At 45.3% G+C, this 9003-nt stretch overlaps 1 non-coding gene across 1 annotated transcript; it reads right to left on the bottom strand.

The window, feature by feature from the left end:
• Positions 1-8642: 8642 nt before the first annotated feature.
• On the bottom strand, positions 8643-8717 carry Trnas-gga (transfer RNA serine (anticodon GGA)). The gene has a single exon. It is a non-coding gene; the product is annotated as a tRNA-Ser (tRNA).
• Between the last annotated feature and the right edge of the window lie 286 nt (positions 8718-9003).

Genomic DNA, 9003 nt, shown 5'->3' with positions numbered 1-9003 from the left:
AGCAGTCAGGACAAGCCCCGTGCGTAAAAGCGCTGGTGATGCGCCTGACCGACCGGCACTTCTTCGTCGTAGTTCATACACCGGAGATGCACCTGACTAACCGGCACTTCTTCTTCCTTACAAGAACAATAAAATTTTCGGTCAGTCAGAAACTCGCTAAACATTTTCTTATGTATTTTGCGAAATTAAGGTAAATTAATCGATTCAATAAAACTTCGTGTTCTACACTATCGTAAGCTTTTGAATATCGAAAGTTACTATAACTGCAATTTGTCTCTGGCGACGTGCTAGTTTTATACGGCTTTCCAGGTCCACATGAGCGTGCCAAGTGGAACAGCCAGATCTAAAGCCAATTTGGAAAGGACTGAGCGCGTCTTTGTCCTCTACTAGTTTTATAAGACGGAAAATTAGTATTCTTTCTAATAATTTCACTAAATTGGAAGTTAGAGCAATTGGTCAAATATTATCAAGCCTGCATCCGTCACCATTATTTTTAAGAATCGGAATAATTTTAGTCAGTTTTCAACTGGAACGTATCCACAAAATTTGACCAAAATCATTTAATACGCCTAAAAGATCATGTGGGGACTCCTCGAATAAAATTTTTATCATTTTTGAGGTTACTCCGTCAACACCAGGGGCGGCATGTGGCATACGTTGCACTGCTGTAGCCAGTTCTAACATAGTGATCTCCGTAAAATCATTTGACCGTATGCGTAACTTGGAACATGGTGATAACAAGGACGTGAAGCGGATTTCTAAACCCTTTGGAATTTCTTCTGCCATTTGCGTCATTTCTTCACTAGTGAAAACCATCGAGTCAATGTTACTCGGACGGGGAAGAATCTTTCTGCCAGGAAGAAAAGTGAAAAGCGCTCGCTTGTTTTTAGATTTCGATAGATACTCGAAATGTTTGCAATCGTAGTCGTGTTTTGCTTTAGAAATTGTGTGTTTAAATATAGTGCTGTAGAATTTATAATCACTCCAATTTTTTGGACACTGGTTATATAACAACTTTTTCCAGGCTGCTTTCCTTCTTTTGTAATCGCGGGAACAGTCAGTATTCCACCAAGGGTTGTAGGAGTAACCATTATTAGATCGAATTCTGAATTACGACTGCTTACTAGATTTTTCTAGGGCTGAACAAATAATCTTCGTCTTTTTTTTTTTTCATTGGACGCCTCAGAAAGTGACGGACTGCCTTAAAGTACTGTAGTTTACGAACGTTCGAGCTTGCTTATCTATTGTTGTAATAGAGCGGACTATTTCAAAGAACAGCGGGATGTGATCACTATTAGAGGCGTAATCAACAGTCGACCACGAAGACAGAGAGAGACTCCGGCTAGAGAATGTGAGATCAACTGCGGACTGATTTTGGCCACGCACAAATGTAGTTGCCCCAGAATTTACACAAGAAAGGTTATTATCTAATGACCAATTCCACAAGCGTTAACCGCATGGATCTCTCTTTAAGCCCCATGAAACATGATGCGAACTGAAATCCCCAGTAAGTAAAACATCCCGCCCACAGCTAGCTAGGACACTGTCAAGAGAGCGAGTGTCCTGTACACTGGATGGAAAATAAGTATTTAAAATATAAAGAGGGAAACATCCAGGTAGAGTCAGTTCCATAGCCAGAATTTCGCACTTAGAATTCATCAATTCGAATAAAATTTTGGCTTTATGACATATTTTAGTCGGAATAATTATAATTAGTCCACCCCCTCTTGTACGGTGATCTAGTCGAAAAGATCTCTAAAATTTTAAATGGAAATTTTTCTCCGTTGTCAACCAAGTTTCCTGTAATACTATTATATCTGGAATAAGTTGGTTTGTAAGAGAAAACAAATCTACAGAAGCTGATAATAGCGATTGGCAGTTCCACTGAAGAACCTTTAACAATCCTATGATGAAGTTGCTGCTGTCGAAGGGGACTTCTTTGATGCACTATCCTCCAATGTAAGCTTCGACTGACATTTCTTTGACTTCGAATGGGGAAGCGAGGAAGAATCTTCAATGATCGTTGACATAGCTCTTTTTTGAGCACGAGCATTATGTTCTGAGTCTTTCATTTCACATTCTTGAATGATCTCGTTGGCGGAAGCAGAATGAGTGGGAGGGGAACTATTGCACGCTGTGTCATCTCCCGAGACGGTTGTCTCCATCGTTCCATCGACAGATTGATGCCCCGAATTTATAAGTTGATTTGCTACCCAGCATAGGCCAGTAGCTTCTATTAACGTATTCTTTTGCGAGGAATTAGCCTATGCGATGCTTTCACCAAGAAAGTACGGTTGTTTTTTTATACAATGTCTATGCGTGCACGAAAAATAAAGTAACACAATAATGAAAAATAATACATCACCTTGTCCTATATAGGTTTTTATTTATCTTTGATTTTATTTTTCATACACGCATACACTTTGTTTAAAAAAACAGCTTGCCCGCAAAGACAAAGAATACCACTTGTTCAAGGCGAACGGCATAAGTCGCGTGCCTTTCCGTCACACCCGGTGCCGGGAATGTTGATGGAAGACTCTGCAGTCTGCGCAGTAGCTAATTTCAGAGGCAAATTAAAATATGAAATATTCCGATTTCGACGCTTTCACTGGCACTGCAGGCATAGCGAAATTGTAGACTTCGAAATCGTTGAATAAAAAGAACATGCACAATTTGGCGCACAAGACTTCTTCAACAAAAGGTCGGCCGTGATAAGTTCAAGAACGTTTTACATTGCCTATTCGGCCCTCTGTCGAACTTCACAGCAATGCAAGAGCATAGAACATTGGGCATTCTTTACAAAAATTATATTTGAAATGAGCGTTCGTATTTAAACAACATTCAGTTAGTAACGTCGAGAGGTTGTTGCCTTCTCAAAACGCACGCATTTAGTGCACTTAGTCGCACTTTCCCTGTTTCCTTATAGCGATGTTTTAATCCTGACCAAAACGCTGGTGTTACGTAGCATGGGAGTTACCCCTGAATGCCGTAATTGCGTATGTTATTAGATTGGCATACACTCAAGACGTTCCTAACAAAAAAAAAAATGGCGCAGTTTCGCCCGAAAGGCGAAGCATCAATTCAAATTAGTAGAGAGCTATACGGAGTAAGGATAGTGGTCTTATCAGCTGTATAAATTTGGACATGCAGCAGCGTTCAGCGCGCCGTCCGAGCGAATGCGCGCGCCCGCCGGGCCGAAAAGCTCCGCAAGGCTCCTGGGGGAGGGTAGGGAGGGGGAAGGCGGTGTTCTGAGCCGCCCACGCCCATCCGAGCGGCTGTATCTTGAAAGCCATCTGCGGCGCGGGCACAGTCCTCCCTGCGCTGTTTTTGCGGGTCAGTTCGCGTTGATGCGACCGGCGGGGCGAAGGTCGATTCGCTCGCTGCTAGCGCCGCGCTTTACTCACTACAGCGTTTTGACAGTGCATTTCCGCGGTCATTGAGTGTGATGCGTTCATGTTTGCTTGTGTGCTCGTTGCACCATGCTTGTTCATTTAGTTAGTATGCATATGTTTACAACTTTATACAGCCGACAAAACTGCTATCCTTACTTCGTATAGCTGTGCACTAGTTTGCTATCGCAATCGATGCTTCGCCTTTCGGGCGAAACTGCGACTAATGCATTCGCACTCTTAGGGCACTTCACGCACTTTCCGCAAGCTGTCTAAGTGTGTATGTTCGTTTGTTAGTTTGTTTATGTCTATGCATTATGTAACCATTTCCCTGCCTACCTGGGTCACTCAGTTCGTCAGTGGTCGAATGGGTATCGTGTCGGGCTGCTGTGCTGAGGCAACAGAGTTCGAAACCAACCATTGGTTTTCGAACCAATGTCAATCGGTTTGTGCTTGTCTTTAATGAACCTGTTTGACACCAACTTAAGTCATTTTGTATGTGCCAGGAGGTGCGTGCCAACTCTTCAATGAACGTCTTTGACGACAATTTGGTAATTAGGTATTGGCCACTGAGAGTATTGCTCTACAATGACGAGAAGGATCCGTTAAATTTATTTGATAGTGAGCGGAATCGAACCCACGTCACAAGGGTTCCTCAAGGACAGCAACCCGACGCTTTAGCAAGCTACGCTGCAAATACACTGGGTATGTGCCGCTTTTCAGTGAACGTCTTTCACACCAACGCTTTAGCGAGCTCCGCCTTGAATGTACCAGACATGTTCCGCTCTTCAATGAATCTTTGCTGAAATCGGGTCATTAAGTGCAACTGATTGTACGGCAAGCGAAGGAACAATTCTCAGCGTTCACAGGCACCGGCGCGCCGCACTTCTCGTCTTGGAGGACACACGCCGACTTCCCGGCAGTGCCAATAGACGGCGCGAAAGAGACGCGCGGTTTACAACCCCTTGATCTTGAAAGCAGCGACACTCTCCTCTCCGCCGCGCTTTCCTCCTCGATTCTTATCGCCCGCCGGCTGCGCGCGCTGCGCACGGCACGCTATTGCGCCTGGGCGCCCGCGGACGGGCCGTAGAATTCGATGGAGGCGCATGATTTTTGGCCAGTTGCGCGCCCCAATGGCGTAGAAAATTTTGAAAAATGGTGATAACAGCATGGAGAATGCTGAAGGCAACGTTTATGAGGAGGTTGGTTGCATCTGAAAGCCGTATGAATGACACACACTGATGTAAAAGGAGCTTTGAGGCGAGTTTTATACTCCAGTTATTTTTTCTGCCACATGATATACTGCTTTACTTTGTGCATCTGATCTAGTATTGCTTATGGCAAATCGCTCTGTGTTTGGCAGTTTTTGCTCGCATGTGCACCGCAGGTATTATATTCAGCGTGCCTTCTTATAATGAATTACTGGCGAGTGCATCGTCCGTCCATGTGTTTGCCTCAATGTCAAAGTTGCTTTTGCGCCGTGGTTTCGGCGTTGAATAGGACGGTTGCGCAATTTCAGTGCGATGAAGCTGTGCCGGGAACCACTCATCGCCCACAATAACTGAAGCTGAGGAAAGGTATTTACAGATTATTCTTTAGGCGTCGGTGTCAATGAAGCTTAAAAATACTCGGTATATCTATCGGAGAAGGCATTCTATATTTTTAGGCAAAAGAAATGCCTCTGGATAAGGTATTTTGATAGTTCACACCGACATAGCGTTAAGTTATGTAGTAGGATAGTTATAATTGTGATTTTGATTAGCGGGGGGCCCTATTGCCGACGCATTTAGATTGCGGGCAAGCATGCGGCACCTTATTCGACCTTAATCCACTCTAATCCTCCTTAATCCACCTCAATGCACCTTAATCCTCCTTAATAAACTTTAATCGATCTTAATCCTTTTTAATCCACCTTATTCGAGCTTAATCCACCCTAATCCTCCTTAAGCCATCTTAATCCGCCTTCGTGCATGTTAATCGACGTTAATCCACCTTAATTCTTCTTATTACATCTTAATCCACCCTAATCCAACTTAATCCTCCCTAATCGACCCTAGCCCTCCTTATTTAACCTTAATCCACATTAATCAGTCATGAATTTACTAATCTATAATCTATTATACACGGCTGGGCATGATTTGGCTCGCTTCTGGCCTTCATTAGGTCACGTTACTTTCTGTACCTCAACCGCTCACCTTGAAACATATCCAACTAAGGGTCTCGCCTTAAAATGTGAACTAGTTGGCGCTCATCACCTGCAATACCACGGGTATACTTCCCACTAATTTTTTTCAGGCCCTGCATTGATTGTATATAAGTGACTGACACACACATCGAAGCTGTAAATAGCTCCTCTACAAGCTGCTATTCCGATTTTCAGTAAAACAGGCAACGGATCCCAACAATCACGAAAAGTGCGATCGAGAGACTGTATCTTCGGGTATATTTGTTCAGTGGAAAGTAGAATCTATAATGCTGCATTTCCGATTGAATAACAGTTGACGACGTGCGAGGTGCTGGAGTCCCAGCAAAATATGCATCAATCTGAGGAGAACCCCATTTTTATGCAACGTACAAATTGCCGCAACAAAAAAGCTAATGAGCAGGCAGGAAGAATCGAAAAAAAAAATGCAGCATAGGGGATGCTTTGATATGAGCAATAAGAAAGGCGTCTTACCTCGCAAACAATACTGTTCCTTGTCGGGACAAAGTTCTTTCGGCCAATGTTGTGCAGCCACTGCTTTTTGCGCAAGCCATCACGCTTTCCTTGCGGTATCGTAAAAACTGCATAACCATCATGACGCTTCTTGCTGCAGTTATATGCGCAGCAGCACGGCATAGCGCTAGCAGACAGTGCACGAAACAGCGTTAAATGTTAGCGTGCGACCGAGCTCAGGCGCAAAATGGCGCGAACGAAAAAGGAAAACACAAGCAAAACGCAAGCTTCACTCGTTTCCAAGGGCGCAATCATCGTGCAAGAAAACGGGCGCAAGACCGCCTGCCGCGGAGGGGACTCGCGAGGGGCGAGGAGGAGGCGAGGCTATCGCCCACTGGCGGCAGAGTACAAAGAGTGGCGGTACTTTCCTACATCAAGGGGTTTTAGCGCGGTTTAGCGCGGTTGCCGCATGACACGCTTCTCGGCGTTCGCACACTCCGTCGCGCCGCGCATGTCCCAGGCCAGGCGCAAGGTTCACTACGGTGGCGGTAGATGGCGCGAAGTGTTGTTAGGGAAGCGTGGAAGAGGCATCCCGCTGCAGTACACACCTCGTACATAACTCGTTTCTATGGTGACAATACATTGTCTCCCTGTATTGATTCCGCGCTAACGCATTGCCATTGACAGACATCGTAAGATGGGTCCTGGCGCAATATTTTTTGTTTCTTTTCTTTTTGCTGTGGCGTCCAGAGATGACCGAAGAGGCATTCGTCGAAATTTATTTGGTGCAATAGATTTGGTGCAACAGTAGCAGTGCAAAGCAGCCCTACTGCATTGAGCCCGGTTAGATAAAATAAGTGCGAAATGAAAGACAATCCAGCTACATCTTTTTTTCTTTTTGAAAAGCCACTCGAGAGTGAATATATGTTGCTGCAGCGCGTGAATGCTTGATGCCTTTATTTGAGCTCGTATCACTGCCATTTTTCTTCGCATGCCCTTTCTCGCCCTTTAATCGCCATTCTTTCAAGTGGGGGAAACATGCGCAAGCTGTCCATCGCGGTGGCGTTGGTCGGCCTGCCTGAACTCGTCTTCCTGGACGAACCATACGCCGGTGTCGACGTGCTGGCAAGGACGCGCATTTACAAGAAACTCAACCGCATCAAGGAACGCACGGAATGCAGCATCGTGCTCACTTCTCACAGGTATTGCTTAGCTACTTGTTGACCTGGTCAACGTGTCATGAACAGAAACATGTATGAACGAAAATATTATAGAAGCGTGGGCTGAAAACACGGAAGGAATTGTTACTTTTCAATATGCTAGCTTCATTAGGTGCATTTTCCGTGGGCTTCGAGCCAGTAGTTCTTGCTTGGCTTGGTATTTCTTATTGCTTCACATATAACTGTGCTACGCGTTTCGGAAAAAAAAACTGCTCAACTCACGAAATTTGTACATAAAAGAAATCTGGTGAACAATAAGAGCAATATACGCGCAAATTTCGAATTTTCTGTGAAATAGGCATGCATGGGGCCCTGAAACACTTTTTACCAAAGTCTAGAAATGCATTTGAAGATATATTATACTATTTAAAAATTCCTGGAAGCAATACTCACTCCAGTGCATTCACTAGAAGCGGGGTTATTGGCTATCAAATATTCGCTTAGATCGTCGTCGTGGTGCTCCGGTTCCTTTAAAAATGCCTCGCAGTGCGAAGACTACAGCACAGTGGGACGTGTCATGCCCGCAATGCTCTGCATTCTAAACGTCACCGTGGAGCACTGGTCGAACATCATTTTGGATGTTCAAGTAGACGCCACAACTTCTGATTAGGGCGCCTATGACGCGCCAAGCATGAAGGCTAGACGTCAAATTACGGTTGAGTTCAGGGTGTCTCATCGCTTAGCTGTGCCACAGTGTACTAGATATTTACGAGCAGCTGTGTTCCCTTGCACCGAGTGTCAAGTAGCACGTCTCCTTTCGCACTTATCTCTACGGCAATTTCACTATCTCCGAGTGTCAGATGAAACGTCATTTTTCTGTTCGCTCTGCGAGTACGTCGGCATCACATGCACCAATCAGGTAAGCGATGGAAGCCGCACGCGGATTCTCATTAAAAAATTCCTAACATAACGAGCTTCGACCATGATGGCGACACAACTCGAAAGGTGTGTAACTCGGGAAGCAGGCGACCTGTTACAGTCGGATGCTGGCACTCAGGCCGGCTCGCCACGCCACTGGAACCACCTGACATACATACATGCGGTTGTCCTAAGCGAGTCGCAACGCACTCATCGAGTGGGCTCGCCGCGGCTACACGCGGCGGCCGCGATATCTATTTATCTATCTATCTATCTATCTATCTATCTATCTATCTATCTTATATGCAGCAGAAGCAGCTACCTGTAACTGTTTGCTATGTGCACATCAGGACTGGAGTGCATGTTCGCACTCGTATGACGTAATAGTTCAGCGAAAAGCCGCTAGGTGGAGATAAGTAATTAATAGGAAACTGAGACATCCACCCAAATGTAGCAATTTGCTACAATGGAAACCCAACCGGCTTCCTCGAAAGAAAGCCTCACAGTTGAAGAAAAGTTTGTCCTGGTCCGGGACTCGAACCCGGGACCACCGCCTTTCCGGGGCAGCCGCTCTACCATCTGAGCTAACCAGGCGGCTAGCAGATGGCAGGGCGAAGTCGAATTTGTCGGCAACTCGAAGCAAAGGCAAGTGTATGACGTAATAGTTCAGCGGGAATCCGCGAGGTGGAGGTAAGTAATTAAAGGGAAACTGAGACATCCACCCAAATGTAGCAATTTGCTACAATGGAAACCCAACCGGGTTCCTCGAAAGAAAGCCTCGCAGTTGAAGAAACCCGGTTGGGTTTCCAGCGGCCTGTTCATCAGCATCTCTACCGCGTGTCACCTATGGAGCGGGTGGCGATAAAGCGTAAAGTTTAAA

Source organism: Dermacentor silvarum, chromosome 6 (assembly GCF_013339745.2).
Source record: "Dermacentor silvarum isolate Dsil-2018 chromosome 6, BIME_Dsil_1.4, whole genome shotgun sequence".
In the NCBI taxonomy this organism is placed as follows: Eukaryota; Metazoa; Arthropoda; class Arachnida; order Ixodida; family Ixodidae; genus Dermacentor; species Dermacentor silvarum.
Note: the sequence above shows the minus strand (reverse complement) of the source record. Positions and strands in the feature narration are given on the sequence as shown.